Source organism: Lithobates pipiens, unplaced genomic scaffold (genome assembly GCF_037356315.1).
Source record: "Lithobates pipiens isolate NorthernLeopardFrog02 unplaced genomic scaffold, aLitPip1_a1.2 Scaffold_22, whole genome shotgun sequence".
Classification (NCBI taxonomy): Eukaryota; Metazoa; Chordata; class Amphibia; order Anura; family Ranidae; genus Lithobates; species Lithobates pipiens.
The window spans coordinates 257,799,340-257,818,032 of record NW_027507784.1 but is presented as its reverse complement, the minus strand read 5'-3'; the positions used below and the strand labels follow the sequence as shown (position 1 = coordinate 257,818,032).

At 46.2% G+C, this 18,693-nt stretch overlaps 1 protein-coding gene across 2 annotated transcripts in view; it reads right to left on the bottom strand.

The window, feature by feature from the left end:
- The window catches only part of LYRM1 (LYR motif containing 1), a 74,158-nt gene that overhangs the window by 48,374 nt on the left and 7,091 nt on the right, over positions 1 to 18,693 (bottom strand). Inside the window, exon 2 of one of the 2 annotated variants that reach the window (XM_077448989.1) lies at positions 15,535 to 15,615. The exons of the other annotated variant lie outside the window; for it this stretch is intronic. The gene's annotated coding sequence lies outside the window, so the exon portion shown is untranslated. The remainder of the gene's footprint in view (positions 1 to 15,534; positions 15,616 to 18,693) is intronic. 2 annotated transcript variants of the gene reach the window in all.

The following is an 18,693-nucleotide window of genomic DNA, read 5'->3' as shown; positions in this document are numbered from 1 at the left end:
ATGAAACTGGGTCTGGAATTTCCGACCTTGTAGACACCGAATCGTATCACCCGTTAAGTGAGTCTCCTGGAGGCATAATAATCCGGGTCCTTTACCCTCTAAAGCTGACAAGACCACTTTTCTTTTGGTCGGATCTCCCAGGCCCCGCACATTCCACGATACTATCCTAATTCTTTTCACCTGCATCCCTACTTAACCTATAAAATTGGGCAGTTTTGAAAAAAAACTGTAAAAAAAAAAAAAAAAAAAAAAAAAAAAGGTGAAAAAAAAGTGTATAAATATATTAATAAAAAAACCTTCCCCTTTTTTCCCTTAACTTTACATACGTGTGCTCTATATAGTGCATAATATTTTCTCCCATCCCCTTCTAAGTAGTGCATCTCCAAATTTGTGTATCCTTGTATTATTTTTGTTATCATTCCCTTACCCCACCTTCCCATCCCAACTCTCCCCTGCCCCCCACCTAGATTGTCCACAGTACAAAATATAAAAATTTGCAACAAGCTTAACCCCTATTCCTACCCACCCCCCTCATAGGATATATACCCCCAAATCCCTCGAAATCCACCTTGCTGCCCCGTACTGTATATTTATAGGTCCTTTTTAATTTCATCTAGCCATTGGAATGCTTCCTCTGGCGCGTTGAAAAAAAAAGGTTTTTCCTGATGCAGTCACCCTTAAGCGAGCTGGATAGAGGAGCGCATACTCTAGCTTGTATTTGACCATTTCTCATTTGACTGGTATAAATTCGGCTCTTCTTTTCTGAAGGTCGGGGGAGAAATCAGGATACAAAGAGACCCTAGCTCCTTTAAACCTAATATCTCCCCTCATTCTGGCCTCCCGCAATAGGGACACTTTATCCTGGTAATTGAGGATCTTGAGCATTATAGGCCTAGGACGGTCCCCCATATGACGAGCTTTTACCGGGGTACGATGAGCCCGTTCTATTGCAAATATCGGGGTAAATGTTGCAACCCCAAAAAGTTCTTGGAACCACCCCTCAAGAAAACCTATCAAATTAGTCCCCTCACAGTGCTCAGGAAGGCCTAGCACCCTAATGTTGTTTCTTCGATTCCTATTCTCCATCTCGTCGAGTTTATCCGCTTGTGTAGCAACTATTTTGTTAAGTGAATCAATTTCCAACCTTGCAGGCCTCAACTCGTCCTCCATCGCGCCCATGCGTTCCTCAAGCTCTGTAGTTCTTAGTATAGTCCTATTCAGTTCCTGCCTCATAGACAATAATTCCTCCTTTATATATCTTAACTGTTCATCAAAACTGGATATCGAAACTTTACATTCCTTAATTGCATTCAAAATGTCTCTTAGTGTAGGCTCCTCATCCAAGTTGCCCAGCATCAGTAAGTGGGAGCTACTTAGCGTTGTTTCCTGGTTCGTTGTTACCATTGCTGGTTTACCTCCCCCCCCTCCCTTGTTGCCCCCCACTTTAGCAACTGACAGAGTGGAGTTGGCCAGAGAATGGCCTTGATTCCTTCTATCCGCGGAAGAGTTTTTAGTGTCTTTATTGTGTAGATTTACCTGCTGAGAACTTAGGTTGCTGGGTGAGGCTGGGCCCGAGTGGGCATAACGCTCCAATTTTGCCGCTGCCGATGCTGAGGCCATTTGGTTAGTTTTGTCCTTAGCGGCTCGGGTAATTTGTTGACCCTCTGAGGGTATTTGCTCCTCGGGGGATCTTTTTCTCGACATAATTAAATTAGATGACCACGTAAAAACCCGCCTTACAAATAATCAGCTTCCACTTATCAACTTATCAGGCAAAGATAGTGCTAGTGCAACACGCTCTATTACAGAGAGAAAAAAAAAAAAGGGGGGGGGAGGAAGGGGACAGCAATATTATGGAGTCTCTCCTTTTGTAGATGGCACTCACTCACTTATCAAAGGGGACAGTACTAATTGACCTCCAGCCTCCGCAATGACCCTTCAGCCAAATATTTACTGCTGTTTTATATTTATGTATATCTGCACATATCTGCACACATTCAGGCTAAGATGGTTCCGGTCAGTAGATCATTGCAGTAGTAATTGGAGACCAGGAGAAAAAAAAAAAAAAAAAAAATAAAATAAAAAATAAAACAGGAAGAAGTACTTATCTCAGTTGCTAGTGCTAGTCCATGCACATGGAGATCAATGAATCCATAGGATGAGGGTATTCAGGGCAACCAGTTCTTCCTCTCACTTCCCCACACAGTTGATCAGACAACGGTGTAATCTACAATGTATGCCTCTTAGCTCATCAACCCTGCTGACAGGCAGATCAGGGGGAAGGCGGAGCACAGCGAAAGGGGGAGAGCAGGGAGAGCGGAGGAGAGAGGGCTCTGCACAGGAGTCCCCTCTCACTTGTACAGCGCCTGACAGCGAACCCGCCGCCCAGAGCGCCAGACACGCCACACGTGCCAACGCGCCAAGCTCAAACAGAGCGGAGGAGAAAGAAAAAAAAAAAAAAAAAAAAACACCGCGGCGCCACGGGAACTCGAAAGCCGCTCGAAATCTCGCGAGATCCCCAGCGAGACTCTCAACCCCTGCTCCAAGCATCCACCAACAGCCGGAGTCCCCGTGCACCAGCTGCGAGCATCCCAGTCCTGGAAACAGCAGAGCACAACGGCTCAGATAAACGATATGAGCCTGGGGAAGGCAGTCATAAAGCCGCATATACGGGGGGCCTTTAGGCAGCAACATACAGCCTGGGGAGTGGAGAGTCAGAGCGGGGGTCTCAAGATAGGCAGAGCAGCGAGAGGGAGAGCCGCGCCATGCTCTCACTCACACCCGCTCCCATTCGCATCCGGCCACACCCCCACCGTCCGCCAGCGAAGTGTATGGTTTTAGTTGACGTCTCTTTTGCACTGTGGTGGGGGCCAGGTCAGTAAAGAGCTGGTATTTGTGACCTTGGAAGCGGAGATCAGGCTTGTCCAGTGCTGCTCTAAGGAGTGTTTCCTTCGTGCGGTAGTACGTGAACTTGATGATAATGTCCCGAGGGGGGCCCCCCTCCTTCCTCGGCCCCAGGGCCCGATGGATCCGGTCAAACTCCATGCGATCAATAGGGATGCCTGGGACCAATTCCTGGAATAGGGCCGTGGCCGTGGAAGTTAAGTCCTCAATAGTTTCGGGAAGTCCCCCAAGCCTAAGGTTCCCACGTCTAGACCTGTTCTCATAGTCCTCTAATTTTAGGAGAGCTGCATCCAGGTCCCTGCGCAGGTCCTGCAAGTCCTGCTCATGGTGATCAATGACCGTTGCTGCAGCCTCCATTCTATCTTCCAACGCATTCGTACGGTTGCCAAGTTCACGGATTTCCTTCGTGAGATGCGTGGCCAGTTTGGAGGTGGCTGCTGACAGTTCCCCCTGCAGCATGGTTTTAAAGGGAGATAGCATGTCAGCGTCCCACAATGAAGGCGCTACACATGGCTGCTGGATTCCAGGTATGCTTTCTGCATCCGAGCAAGCTTCGGGCTCACCAGTCAGCAGCGGAGGGGTGAAGTCCATGTCCGAGGCCTGCGAGTTCAGCGGACCGTCCGGTGGAAAGGCCTCGAGGCTTGCACACACAGCCTGTCTCCTCGAGGTGCTCCGCGCTGTGCCTGATTTGCGTCCCATAATGTCAGCCTCAATTTCGGGGTATATCGAGCCCAAATTAATGTGCAGGAGCGGCGATTTCACTGTCGGTGGTGGAGAAGCGCCATTAGTTTGCGACCATCTTGGTTCTTAGTTCATGAGCACCCTCAGTATGTAATGATTTCAGGTAATGTTAATGGATTACAGTCTCTCCTCACACCAACAGGCTATGGAAAGAAAAACTTTAGGGTGCTGGGTGTAGCAAGATGGCCGCCGTCATCCAGAGCAGGCCAAAGCCAGGGCCTTTCCTGAGAAAAGGGGCTGCTGCAGAGTAGCACGTGGCCTAGGTTCAGGGGGGGGTTACCAGGGCCCATTCTAATACAGTCCCCTCACAGCCCAGGAAGATAATACCCGCCCGGTTGGGGTAGATTAGCCTGGGAGTTAAGAAGCAACCCGTCCTGTGACTCACCAGGCCTAGGGAAGTCCGTGGAGGGGACCAAGCGGTGGCTCCCGTTTGAGGCCCAGCGACTAGGGGGATCTTCACCTGGCGACCCCCTGCTGCCGATGCGGGGATTCCGGGCGGAGATGGAAAGCGAGAGCAGCAATCCCGGAGGCCGAGTAGGCGGCAAGATGGCGACCGGCGCGCTGCTGATGGGGTCCGCGGCGGGCCGCATCGTTCAGCCTGAGGGTTGAGGAGAGCAGCCAAACCTGAATGGGGCTGTACAGGAGAGCCCAGGCGAGCAGGCAAGTCCTTTTTGGGATGGAAAGAATCATCCACAGCGAAGGATGGCTGTGGATTCTGAACCGGTCAGCGGAGCTCAGCCTCAGTGCGTCCTGTCGCTTCGCCGTCTGGCCACGCCCCCTCATTGAGCTTTAATTTAAATATTTTTTATTTGGTTTCGATGGAAGAAAAAAAAAAATTATATATATTACAGGACTACAGTCAGAAGTCAAACACAAACCAGTTGTCAGTGGTCTGAGGGGAGAAAAAAAAAAAAAAAAAAAACACACACACACACACAGCCTAGTTTCTAAATGCCTAAAGATAAACTGAACTCTAGACCAAGTGCAAAAGGGCAAAAAGACTAGTCAGCAGTATGGCCTGTGTTCTCCAAGCAGTTGATCTTTTCCCATTACGAATTTACTTGTACTGCATTGTCATTGTAAGAAAGAAGAAAAAAGTAGAAATGGCGCTACCCCCTAGTTTGCTGAGAAAAGATACTGAATAAATTCTACTATCAAGATATTGCATGCTTGTAATTAAAATGAAATAAAAATGACAATTAAGAAAAAAAATATTTTTACAAGTGTCTTACACCAAAGTGCTGTGTTAAACCCTCTTTCGGGTGTTAGTAAACTGGGTTATATATAACCCCGTGAAAGGTGTGAATAAACCTCTTTATTTCACCCAGAAATTGCCTTCTTTATTTTTCCAAAATGTACCAAGTGTAAAAGAAATGTGATTTTTGTTAAAAATATAATTTGTGTTAGACCCTCTGTGCTAGAAATTAGAGATATTGAACCAAAAATATTTGAATTTACCAAGCAAAATTATAATAATTTGGGGTTTTAAAACCCCTAATGGACGAAGCCTGTTTCTATGGTTGTGATCAAATACTTTTAAAACAAATAATTAATTAAACGGTGATGCTATTTCTACTTTTTTCTTCTTTCTTATCTTTTACTCTACCTACGGGTAGAAGTCATTTGTAGGGGCAGACCTTTTGGGACATTTATATATCCGTAGCGCAGTACCACCTTTTTCTGCATTGTCATTGTGTGTGTGTGTGTGTGTGTGTGTGTGTGTGTGTGTGGAGGTGGCCATCTTGGTAAAAAAAAAAAGAAAAAAAAAGAAAAAGCACAGCTTTGCTTCATGAACAACAGTAAGCAGCACCAAATACCAAATATCATAAGACAGAGACAGCATTGTAGATATACAGCTATAAGCCTGTAGAAATAAGAGTACCAGGGCACCCTCAGATCCCAGGAAGTGAACTAATTTTAAAGGAGGAATTCCAGAAAAAATAAATAAAAGTAAAAAAAAAAAAAAATACAAAAAAAAAAAAAAAAAAAAAAAAAACACATTTTAAGTTCAAGTGCATTGGGTACACAAAAAAATAAAAAAAGTAAACAGATTCCCACATCCACAGAAGCAAGGTAGATGCAGGAATTTCCTCCAATGTGCTTATGTATTCTGACAGCGGGACTCCTCCGCTAACACTATACACCAGCTGACTGGCTGCAAACCACTGATCGAAGGAGGCTCTTCAGCAGGACCAATTGACTTTGTCGAACTAGGAGGGCTACACAGGAATCAGAATTCAGTTGGTCTCTACTGAACAAGATGATTTTGGATCTGTGTTTATTCAGCTTTAAATTCTTTTTTTTTCCATTAAAGTTTTTTTATTGAGTGTAAGTGGTATTACAGGTCATTGAGGTACAACCTTATAGACAAAATAACATAGTATCAAAAGCGCAAACACGTCATATAAATTCCAAAAAGATCTTAACAATAACAACTGTAAGGGGCATATGACATATGATACCGGTAGCATTTACATGAGAGATTTGTCCTGAATGGCCAAAGGTAATAGTTGCATAGACAGTGCAATAGGATCTTTCGTATTCAGTAATCGTGGGTTAGTATTTGTAGGCTATCGGGGTCTCGATACAGATTCTTATTCAGATAAGTACGTCACGAAAGTCTGTAGGGTGTTTGTCGTAAGGTAGGGTGGGTAGATGTCTGTCTGGGGATCGGTCCAGGGTTGTGTGGGTCTCATGCGTCTCATGTTTTGTGGAGGCATTTAGGTAACCAGACCAGCTGGTTTCTTTGATTGTACCTGTTGGATGAGTAAGGGGGGAGGGGAAATGGGTGAGGAGAGAGTGGTGTAAGGCGGAAGTCTTTCGCATTCAAGAGTTAGGTTTGTAAAAGGGGTTTCCATAGGGTTAGGATGTAGGAGCAGATGGGAGGGGGGAGGGGGAGGGAGAAGCCGGACGGGTCCGGAGGGGGCAAAAGCCGCCAATCTAGCCCCGGACTTCGACCGGCTTCCCCCACCCCCCCATGTGTTTTGTAAGCGTAAAGTCTAGGGGGGTACGGGGTTGCGCCTGCTCAGTTGGTGTTTAATTGCATAGTGCGTGTGTATTCTGGAGTCAATTTGAAGTGGGACCAGCAGGCCCAACGCGCGTTGTGTTTAGCAATGTTCTCCTGCGAAATGGCTATGAGTTCTTCCATTTCAGCAGTTCTATTGATCCTTATGAACCATTCTTTGATTGATGGAGGCCTAGATGTGCCCCAAAGGACTGGGATGCACAGTTTCGCTGCATTCAGCAGGTGCATTGTTAAGGACCTAAAATATGTTCGTCTAGATAGGGTGGTGTGATGTAGTAATAGTTGTGCGGGGGTGAATTCCAAAGGGTATGTAGTTATCTTTGACGTTAAGTTGTGGACCTCCTGCCAGAACTTTTGAAGTGTGGGACAAGACCACCATATGTGGACGTGGGAGCCAGGTTCGGATTTGCATCGCCAACATAAGTTTGAGGTGGTCGGTGAATATTTGTTGATGAGGGTTGGGACTCTATACCAGCGGTTGAGAATTTTGTATCCATTTTCTTGAGTGGATACGTTTATTGAGCCCTTGAGAGTGTATTCAAATATTTGTTCCCATTGGTCTTCTGTGATGGAAATCGCAAGAGCTTTCTCCCAATAATGGCAGTTTTTGTGTTTCCTTGGATGTTTACTAAAAAGGATCTGATATATGTAGGAAATCAAGTGTCTTTGTGGTACAGACTCCGAGCATAGTGCTTCAAATGGAGTAAGTGATCTGGTCCAATGTGGCCTGTAGTTGGGGTCTGAGAGGAAATGCTGTATTTGCAAATATGGCCATAGAGGGAATTTCTGATCCTTCATTTGTGCAGCTAGCCTTTCTCGTGATGTGAGGGAGTTTCCCTGGAAGAAATGCTTTACTCTCATGTGATTGTGTGGCCACACAGAAGCTAGAAAGTTTGGGGACATTCCGGGAGGGAAATCTGGGTTGGCTCGGACTGGGGTCATAGGGCCCGGTATTGTTGCTAGTTGCGAGTTGGAGCATGCTTTGTGGAAGCAACGCAGAGCGGGGCCTATAAGGATGTGTGTGGAAGCTGTGTTCGGGACGCGATTGGCTGGTAGCCACGGTGCTGTCGCTAGGGGTGTTTCCGCTAACTGTTCTTCTAATTCTACCCATTTTTTAGTGGATGCATGGAGGTTCCAATCCACTACTCTAGTAAGCAAGCAGGCCCTATAGTAATTCGGCAGGTCGGGAAGACCTATGCCCCCTCTAGACGTGGGAGTTGCAAGAAGTTCAAATTTTATGCGGGGGCGCTTATTGCGCCAAAGGAATTTGGAGCACAAGGTTTTAAGTGTAGTAAAGAAGGCTGGTGGTAGGTGGATAGGAACAGCCTGCATGACATAAAGAAGTCTGAGTAGAATATTCATTTTAAGAACTGCAGCTCTACCGAACCAAGACAATGAAGGATTATCCCATTTATTTAAGTCTCTTTTAATCGTGTGTAGTATTGGTAAGAAATTTAAAGAGTACAGGTCTGTCAATTGAGTTGGGAGTTGGATCCCAAGGTATGAAATAGCCTTGGCATTCCAAGAGAAGGGAAAAGTTGGCTTGGCATAACGCTACTGTCTCTGCTGGTAAGGAAACGTTTAGGGCATAGGATTTATCGAAGTTTATTTTAAGATTGGAAATAGCTTGAAAGTCTCTAAATTCCTTCAGAAGATTTGGGAGGGAGATATGTGGTTCTGAAAGAGAAAGTAATATGTCATCAGCGAAAGCAGAAACTTTGTACTCGCATTTCGGGGTGACAATACCTTTAATGTTGGAGTTGCTTCGGAGACGGTTAAGAAATGGCTCCAAGGTGAGTACATATATGAGTGGCGAGAGGGGGCAGCCTTGGCGCATCCCATTCCTGACCGGGAAGGCATTCGACAGGTGGCCGTTGGCTTTCACTTGTGCCGTGGGATGTGCGTAGAGTGCGAGAATTAATTTGAGCATCTTGTCACCTAGACCTGTCGATCTGAGGGTCTCAGACATGTAATCCCAGGCCACTCTGTCGAATGCCTTCTCTGCATCCAAAGAGAGGAAGAAGCCTTTCTGATTGGAAGCCTTTAGGTATGAATGAATGTTAATAGCTTTGATAGTATTATCTCTGGCTTCCCAGCCAGGAATGAAGCCCACCTGGTCAGTGGATATAAGTCGCGGGATCAGCGGGAGAAGGCGGTTGGATAGGATTTTGGCCAGAATTTTTGTGTCCACGTTAAGGAGAGATATTGGGCGATAGTTAGAGACTAAGGTGTGGTCTTTCCCTTCTTTTGGCAGTACAGTTATGTGAGCTTCTAAAGGGCGATGTGAGGGAGTATTTCCTAATGCAATGGAATTTAGTGCAGTTAAGAGAGGGCTGCTGAGAATGTTCAGGAATGTTTTGTAGTATACCGTGGTGAAGCCGTCCGGGCCTGGGCTCTTGCCGTTTTTCATCTGCCTGAGTGCTTGGGTGAGTTCCTCCCCGGAAATTGGTTTTTCCAAGGATATGGCTGTTTCTTGGGATATTGGTTTGGGCACGTATAGTGTCAGGAAGTCCCTGATGGTGGAGGTCCTGTGTTCTTGTGTATTTTGCTGAGGATTCGGTTGGGCTATGTTGTAAAGGGTGCGGTAGTATCGTTCGAAGCATGCTGCTATATCTCTGTTATTTGTGGCTAGAGATCCATCAGGATTCTTAATTTGCCGAATAGTTTGTGTCGCTCTCTTCCCCTGCAATGCTCTGGCTAGGAGTGTTCCGCTTTTATTGCCGTGTTCGTAAAATAATTTGGGGATAGGGTACGTTTTTTTCTCATTTTCTGGGTTAGCTCATCGAGCAGGAGTGATCGTGCATGCGTGAGATCTTGCAGGGTTAATGTAGCCTGTGACTTTTTATGTGCTGCTTCCAGCGATTTAATTTGTGTTAGCAGTTCTCGGATGCGAGCTTGCTGCACACGTTTACGTTTGGCTGAAAGCACTAGGAATTCCCCTCTAATCGAACATTTGTGAGCTTCCCATTGCATGATGGGGTGCGTGTCTGGTGTACTATTTATGCGGAAGAAAGAATCTAGACACGATTGTATGTGGTCTAGATTGGCCTGGTCTGTCAGTAGAGGGGTCTAGGCGCCATAGTTTAGATCTGTCAAGTGATTCTGGTAGTGTGAGCGAAATGGAAATGGGGTGGTGGTCTGAGATATACATTTGTTCGATGGTAGCTTTGGTTAAGAGATGTAGATCCTGTTGGGAGATAAACAGATAGTCGATTCTGGAATACCTGTTGTGGGGGGGGGAAGAGAAGAATGTGTAGTCTTTTCCAGTAGGGTTAAGAGTACGCTGTACGCTGTAGGAGTAAACTGTGTAGTTGGGATTGGATCTGGCGTAAGGCTCTGTATGGGATCGATGAGGTCCCCGTTGAAGAGTCGAGTATGGGATTAAGGGGTGCATTAAAATCTCCGCCCAGTATAACTAGTCCCGATTGGAATGAGGATAGGAGGGAGGCTATTTTGCGAAAGAATGGAACGCGTTTCACATTAGGTGCATATACATTGGCCAGGGTGACCGGTCTGTTGTGTAAGTGACCTTTGACCATGAGGTACCGGCCTTCCGGGTCTGACAGTGAGTCCGTAATTTCCAAGGGGCAGTTTTTTGCCACTAATATCGATACTCCTTTCGACTTAGCTGAGGGGTTTGTTGCGTGGAATGCTTTAGGGTAATGATAGTTTTCTAGTTTTGGTAAGTTGTTTGATCTGAAGTGTGTTTCTTGTAAGAAAATTACGTCAGCCTTGTGGCTTTTCATCATCGCGAGGACCTGCGATCGTTTTTCGGGGGAGTTTAACCCCTTTGCATTAAGGGAGATTATTTTGAGTTTGAGAGGGTTTGGTGAGCTATTGGGATGCATAATGTCGGGTGCGATAGGAAGTCGATGGGGGGTTATTGGTATGTAGTGTGACTGGGCGTCAACCGAATGAGTGCTATGCCTACAAGTGAGAGGAGGAGCGCGCGTGTGAGGAGGTATGAGGGGAGGGAATAGGTGGGGTAAAAGGAAGAGAAAAAAAAACAAACAAAAAAAAAAAACCCCCGGGTGGAGGGGGGATGCGGGGGGGGGGGCGGAAGGGAGGGTAAACCGGTGGAAGAAATAGACCTGCTACTCTTCCTGAATCAGTTGGGGGTTACCGGATGTGTTCAGCAGATGTACAGAGTCTGCTGTGCGGGGGTTGCAAGGATCGGTCGTGTCTAGTCTCGTCCCATCTCAGAGGACTTATGTTCGTATGTCAGAGAGTAGTCTAAATGTGATGTAGGGTGAGTGGAGAGAGTGTCCTTCAGTGTGTCAGCGGGGCACACTGAGCATGCATTGGGGTAAGTCAGTATCGATGTCGAGAGGTGGGGCCATTCTACCATGAATATCAACTAGCAAAAACCAAAACAAACAAGTATGACAAAATAACCTACGATAAAATGAAGGCGGCCAGGAACTACTGGTCTTGGAAGTAGCCGCAACAATTAGTTTAAACCTGAACAGAAAATGTAAGGACCAAGAGAGAAAAGATACTTTCAGGTAAGCCATGGACCTGCACAGGGGTGGGAAGTACCCACACGTGTCCCCATAATTGGGGAAGTGGGGGCATATACCAGGGGGGGTCTTACTGATGTGCATATCCGCAGGGGTGGCTCAGGTAATGAGCTGGTTAAGGTGGGTATATTTGCTAAGTTCTTAAAGCTTTTGGTAAGTGTCCATGGTGCGAGCCTAGATTAGTGCTGGAGCTATGGCTCTCTGTGATGTGATATAATATGTGCCCTTAAGGAGATTAAAATTTGTGCATAAATTATCTCATCGGTCCGCAGATTCGCACAATGAGTCATGTAGAGATTCACAGGACAGGAGGGAGTCTATTGGCTATGACTATCTGCAATGTTTGGTAGGGAGGCAAGATGAAAATCTTGCTTGGGGCTCGGGCACGAATGCGGTTTGAGATACCTCCCCCCCGGGTGTGAGTGCAGGAAAGCCCGGTGGTTACCGGGAATGTCTCCATTATAACTCTTAACACCCCCCCCTTTAAATTTATGAGGGGAGGCATGGGATGTGGTGTTGGTCCCCCCCTGTCCTGTGTAATCAGTGAAATGCCCAAAGGAGTATAAACATACATATACTTGTTCAACCAAACATGGCTACAATTATAGCAGGGAGCTGATCTATTCAATTACTCTAGCGTCAATCTCAGTTTCATTCCCAAACCCCCTCCCGGCTAAGGCTAAGCCAGTGTCTTCCCGGATCGCTGGCAGAGCGGCATAGTTCTTGCTGTTCCATATCTGTGGGGAGCGTTGAGATACTATGTTGTGCCGTGATCTTAGCGTACTATATCCTTCTGTTGGAAGGGGGGGGGGGCGAGTCTCTTAAGCGTCCGGGGTTTCCTATCATGAGTGGATGTCCTCATATTTAGAACACCCATAAGGAGTCCTTAACAAAATTACATGTATGAGGATTCACTCCAATGCCAAGATGGCCCGAGACGGAATATAGTACCCAGTTCATGAACGAATTAAGTTTTGGATGAAGGCTGTTGAAGTGCCATTGCATACAGACCTCTCCATTGTCTGCTAAGGGGAGACAAAAGAAACTCTTAGGGTCTTGGGCGCCTGAATCATAGAACCGGGAGTAATTCCCAAAGGTCATGAGTTCTCCTTACTGGCTTGAAGCGACTGTGGTAAAAGACATGAGAGTCCGAATCAACAGATACTCCATTAGGTGCAAGCCATAGGGGGATTAAGACACAGAGTAGGCTTAAGCGAGGATACCTAGGTGACCCGGAGCTGTCATAATATACGCATTGATCAGTCTTAACTAATAACTCCTTAACCATGTGGCTTCAGACTTACACTTCGTAGAGATGCGGAGTGGGATGAGGTGGGCCTGTAGATCCATGGCTGTCATGAGCAGGAGTATGCCTACATCAGGTCTTCTGACGTGGCCTTCTGTGGACTGGAGATGCCGAGGGACTTCCGTTGGCCCGGTGAAGTCTTGCCTGTGGCGGTGGTGAGGTTGGAGGTGATCTCTGGCGACGAGGTCTTTCCGCGTTCCATTCCATGGGGTCTTCTCCCTGGTCTGCAATCCGGGGAGTGAGCTGCGGTGTTCGTTGTGCCAATCAGGCAGATGTGGAATAGGCACATTTAGTGTGTTGCAAAATTGTCGCAGGTCCTCCGGGACCCGGAGGAGAGCTGTGCGTCCCATCGCTGAGGCGGAAAGGCAAAAGGGAAATTTCCACCTGTAGGCGATATTTCTCGCTCGTAAAATATCCAATAAGGGACGGAGATCTTTCCGATGCTGAAGGGTGATCGGCGACAGGTCCTGAAAAAGCTTAATTTCAGTGCCTTCATGGAGGACCTGTCTTCTCTCCCTGGCGCGTTTGAGGATTTCTTCTTTCAGGGGGAAGTTTACTAGGCAACAAATGACGTCTCGTGGCGGATCTGTTTCTCTACCTCTGGGACGTAGTGCCCTGTGCATGCGTTCAAATTCTATTGGCGAGTCATGAGGTCTGTCTAGCAAGCCATTAAAGATCGCTTGTACGCATTGTACGCACTGGGATCGACATTTTCTGATCCTTATATTATGTCTCCGTCCCCTGTTCTCAAGATCCTCTAAGTGCCTGCTCATCTCCCTAAGCTGTAAGGCTTGATGATCTGCAGTTCGCATGACTTGCGTAATGGCGGTTTCCTGCATGTTGGTGACCTGTTCCACCCTGTCTAAATGTGTGGCCATTGCCTGTATGTCCAGCCTGAGATCCCCTATTGCTGCAGCCAGTGTGCTCTTAATATCAGTAGCAATTGACTGCATGTCATGCAGGAACAGGGGCTGAGCTGCGCTGGCTGTGTCGTGTGCTGGGATGGGCTGGCTGATGGACTGGCGCTCCGGGCTGACATTAATTGAGCGCGCTGTCTGTGATGGGGCCTGTGCGGGTGGCGGCGCGTCCCGCTGTTGTGACCTAAAGATCGCGGGAATGCCGCTACTCTGGCTCTCTCCACCCCGCGGGGACCGGGACCGTGGTGCTGAGGTGTTCCGGTCTCCCTTACCCATTTTTGGCAGCAGCAAGTCCTCCGTGGAGCTCAGATTCGTCCTCGGTGAGCAGGAGCTTGCTCTTTAGGCGGCCATTCACGTCCGGCGCCAAGCCACACCCTCGGCTTTAAATTCTATAGCCTGTGTACAGATACGACACAAAACTAAATGTACATAAATTCTGTACATGAAAATTTATTTTAGCTGACTAAAGAGCTCAGCCATGCAAAGATAACATCACTGTCTTATCCGGGTATTAGATAAAATATCATTGGCATAGTGTGAATTTTGTTAATTTACAGAATAAATATCCTTAGCCCTGTGTAATCAATAATAAATACTGCATTGGAAGTTATACAGAGCTTCTCTCTTGGCACCAGGATTGATTGGGGGTGGGGGGATGTTAAGGGAAGTACAAAGAGCTGGGAGCAATACTGAAGAAACCTCACTTCTTTGTCCTGCATTTGCAAAAGCACAGCTTCACTTTAATGTGAACTAAAAGAAATGAAGGGGTTCTCTAGCAAGTAGAACCCAAACAAATCTACTGCCTCTCTGATAAGTAACCATGCGAACCTTGAGCGTCTTTATTGTATAACTGCACTGTGATTGATCTACACCACTGCTCTTTTCATAGGCTTTGTACTAAGATTTGGTGAGGTCCCTATTGTATATACAATAACTTAGATGACAAAATCTTCAGTTTTTCTAAAATTAGTTGATGCAAAAATGAATACACCCCCACAACAAAAACTACTACATCTAGTATTCTGTATGACCTCCATGATTTGTAAGGATAGCCCCAAGGCTTCTAGCCATAAAATGAACAAGTTGGTGACATATTGCAACACCTATCTTATTCCATTCTTCATAAACCTCTTTTAGAGCCTGGATATAAGATGGAGAGTGATGCTCAACTTGTCTCTTCAGAATTCCCCATAGATGTTTGATTGGGATCAGATCAGGAGACATACAGTACTTGGCCACTGAATCACTTTCACCCTGTTCTTCAAAAATGCAACAGTGGCCTTAGATGTATGTTTTGGATCATTGTCATGTTGGAAAAGTACATAAAGACCAAGGATACGGAGTGATGGTAGCATCTTCTCCTTCAATATAGCAGTACATCTGTGAATTTGTGATACCATCAATGAAATGCAGCTCCCCAACAGCAGCACTCATGCAGCCCCACAGGAGGACACTGCCACCACCATGTGTCACTGAAGGCACCATGCAGTTTTGAAGCAATCAGTTTCAAAAACATTTATCTTGGTCTCATCACTCTAGAATAGTCCCAGTAGTCTTCTTTTTCAGCAAGGGCCCCGAAAAATTCTAGGCGGACTTTTTTGTGCATGGGCTTTAGGAGATGCTTCCTTGGTGGACGACACTCATGCATGCCATTCTGCTGCAGTGTACACCTTATTGTGTAATGGGAAACACCCAGTTTGGCTTTCTAATTCTTTAGCTAACTGCAGTGAACTTGCATGGTGATTTTGTGCTCCTGTTGAGGTGTTAACTTCCATGGACAACATGGACATCTCTGTACATCTTTGCAAAATTTTCGTATCACTTTTGCTTCAGGCATTTTGGAGTGGAGATGTGAATCCATCTCCATAGAGAATTGATTTTTTTTCCCCCCCCTCCAGCGTTTTGTAGGTTCAGGCGTCAAGCTACAAAACACTCAGGTGTGACTGGGGCCTTAAATCTGACCGTTAAATTGTCCAACTTTCGGCCAACAAAATGTTGGATGGCAGGCTAGAAAGTTTTCGGCGGACAATGGTTTGACATCAGATTTTCATATTGTCAGTACACAAATCCGTCACACAAAAGTCGAAAGTACAAACACGCATGCTCGGAATCAATGCTCACCAAACACAAAATTAGCAGAAGGGGCCTGAAGGGTCAAAGAGCTGAAATTCCTCCTCGTAGTACGTCACTATGTTTGTGATTCTGAAAGGAAAGTAAAAGGTTTTCTGACAAATCTGTTGGGGTACACTCATTTATTCTGAGCACTGCAAGTAATTTTCTAGCAAAATACTGATTTAATCTTGTAAACAAAAAGTGCCAAAAAAAGCCTCATTGGCCCATGTTAATTATCCCCTGTGATAGCAATAAAGTTGATAAGAAAAAAAGGCAGTGTTAAAAAATAAATGTTAAATAAAAATAGGATTTTTTGTACTCACCGTAAAATCCTTTTCTTTTCTCTGTAATTCACCGACCGACACAGCTCCTCTCTGTAACAAAATGGGTTGTCAGCCCCATCACTGGAGATTACTAGGCAAAGTTGTAACACAACACTTCAGAACTTTCAGTTTTGACCAGGGGGGCGGTCCCTAGGCTACAACCCCCACAGCCTGCCTTAGCAGACTCAGTACGTCAAGCAGTATAGCGTAAAGAGAAAAAGGAGGGGCGGGTGCTGTGTCGGTCAGTGAATTACAGAGAAAAAGGATTTAACGGCGAGTACAAAAAAAAATAAATCCTATTTTCTCTTATATTCACCGACCGACACAGCTCCTCTCTGTAACAAAATGGGACGTCCTCAAGCAGTGCCAAATGAGGGGAGGGAAAAACAGCATAAAAACTTCATCCTCCATGGCAAGTGGGAACTAGTGAAACTAAACCCACAAAAAAAAAAAAAAAAAAAAAAAAACAGCAGTGTGTGGAAAAACACCATATAACCGGGTATCCTCAACAGGAGTGATCCCCAAGACCGCAACATTGCGGAAGTAATGCAACAGTGCATAAACATAACATAAACATAACAGTACTGCGTTTTTATAAAAAAAACAGGAAAAACAAGCTTGCATATCAAATTGCAACTACACGCCGCCTGCAAAAAACAACACGGCCAAAACAGGCATCAGCTGATGCACTGACGTCTACCTTGTAGAACTTGGTAAACTTATGGACAGACGACCTGCCCCTTCAAGGCGTAGGCTTGTACTACCGCCATACCCTTCTTTGGACCAGCCACCGAAACAAACAGTGAGTCTGACTTCCAAAAGGGAGCTGTGGCAGACAAATACACCTTCAGAGCCCTAACCACGTAGAGAGCGTGAAGGGCCACCTCTTTGGGGTGCTTCGGCTTAGGACACAACAATGGTAATACAATGTCCTCGTTGATATGAAAAGCCGAGACCACCTTTGGTAGAAAAGATGGTTGCGGACGCAACACCACCTTATCTCTGTGGATGACCAGATGAGGAGACTTGCAAGACAAAGCCGCCAATTCCAAAACCTTCCTGGCCAAGGTAATGGCCACTAGAAAGACCACTTTCTGAGAAAGAGTCAACAGGGGAACCTCCCTGGTATTCTCAAACGGCGGTTTTTGAAGTGCCGACAACACCGGGTTCAAATCCCATGGGGGTAACGGTGGACGCACCGGAGGGACTACATGTTGTACCCCCTGAACGAAGGTACCCACTAAGGAGTGCGATGCCAGGAGTCGTTGAAAGAAAAAAAAAAAAAAAAAAAAAGACAGCCAGGGCTGAGATCTGCCCCTTGATGGTGCTCAATGCCAATCTCTGGTCTACTCCTCGCTGGAGAAATAACAGGATCCTTGCTATGGAAAAGGAACGCGGATGCCAACCATTCTCCTCACACATGAAGATGTAAGCCTTCCAGGTATGATGGTATATCTACCTAGAAGATTTCCGTGCCCTCAACATAGTTGGAATCACTGAGTCGGACAGACCCCGGTTCCTCAACACCTGGCTGTTAAAGTCAGCGATGGTAAAACAGGATGAAAAATCAGACCTCGAGACAGAAGGTCCTCTCGCAACGGCAGTCGCCAGATCTGCGTACCAGGGAAGCTGAGGCCAATCTGGGGTCACCAGTATTACTGGGATCCCCTCTGCTTCCACTCTGCGAAGCAAAAATTGTGGCAACTCAGCTCAGCACATGAACAGCTCCCCCCCCTACGGGGGGGGGAGATTAGAGAGGGGGTGAGGGGGGCCCCTGAATTGACCTCCCAGGGAATGCCCAGCTGTTCCACCCTGCCGAGGCAGGGAGAGCTGTACTTACCAGTCCTGATGAGCTGGGGGACATTCCATGGTAGTCAACTCCTGCTCAGTACAGGGAAGACTACTGGCCTGGCATATTGTGACGCAGACATCAGTAGCTCGGTCATATGTATGCCCCAGAGCATAAAGCTCACCGACCACCTCTGGAGCTGAGGTATGTCCTGGCCCGCCGAGCCGTAGCTGCAACCTGCACACGCTCGATGGCCGGACTGGGGAGACTACAAGGATAAATGAACCAGCCTGTCACCCAGCCGGCTGTTGATAGAAGATCACAGGATCATTCATCTTGCGCAAAAGGCCAAGCTTCTGCATCAAAAAAAAACAAAACAAAAAAACACGGACTATGCAATTGTACTGGGGTAGGTTGGCTCTCCTGGGCGAATCATTGACATTGAACGTCGGCCTCTTTAAAGACAACTAGGGGGCGCACATGGCGCCAGAGCTGATGCACGTGGCCGGCGGCCGTGATGTCTGCCGGCCACCCGCAATCGCTCCTGAGAGAGACAGAATGGGGATCTGCCAATGTAAACAGACAGATACAAGTTCTGTCAAGGGAGAATAGACAAATCTAATTATTAGGAACAGCGATCTGTCTCCTTCAGTCACTACACTGCCTCCACAGTTAGAAACAGCTCCCTAGGAAATACTTAACCCCTTACCTGCCAATTACATTTATACAGTAATTAGTGGCTATTTTGAGCACTGATCGCTGTATAAAACGTCAATGGTCCAAAAAAAAAAAAAAAAGTGTCCTGTCTGCAGCAATCCCACTAAAAATCACTGATCACGGCCATTACTAGTAATTTTTTATTTTAAAAAGTCATAAATCTATCCCTTATTCTGTAAAAGCTATAACTTTTGCGCAAAGCAATCAATATACGCTTATTGCAATTTTTTTTTACTAAAAGTATGCAGAAGAATACATGTCAGCCTACAGCCTAAACTGATGACATTTTTTATTTTATTTTTTTTACATTTTATGGGAGGATAGTTATAGAAAAAATTA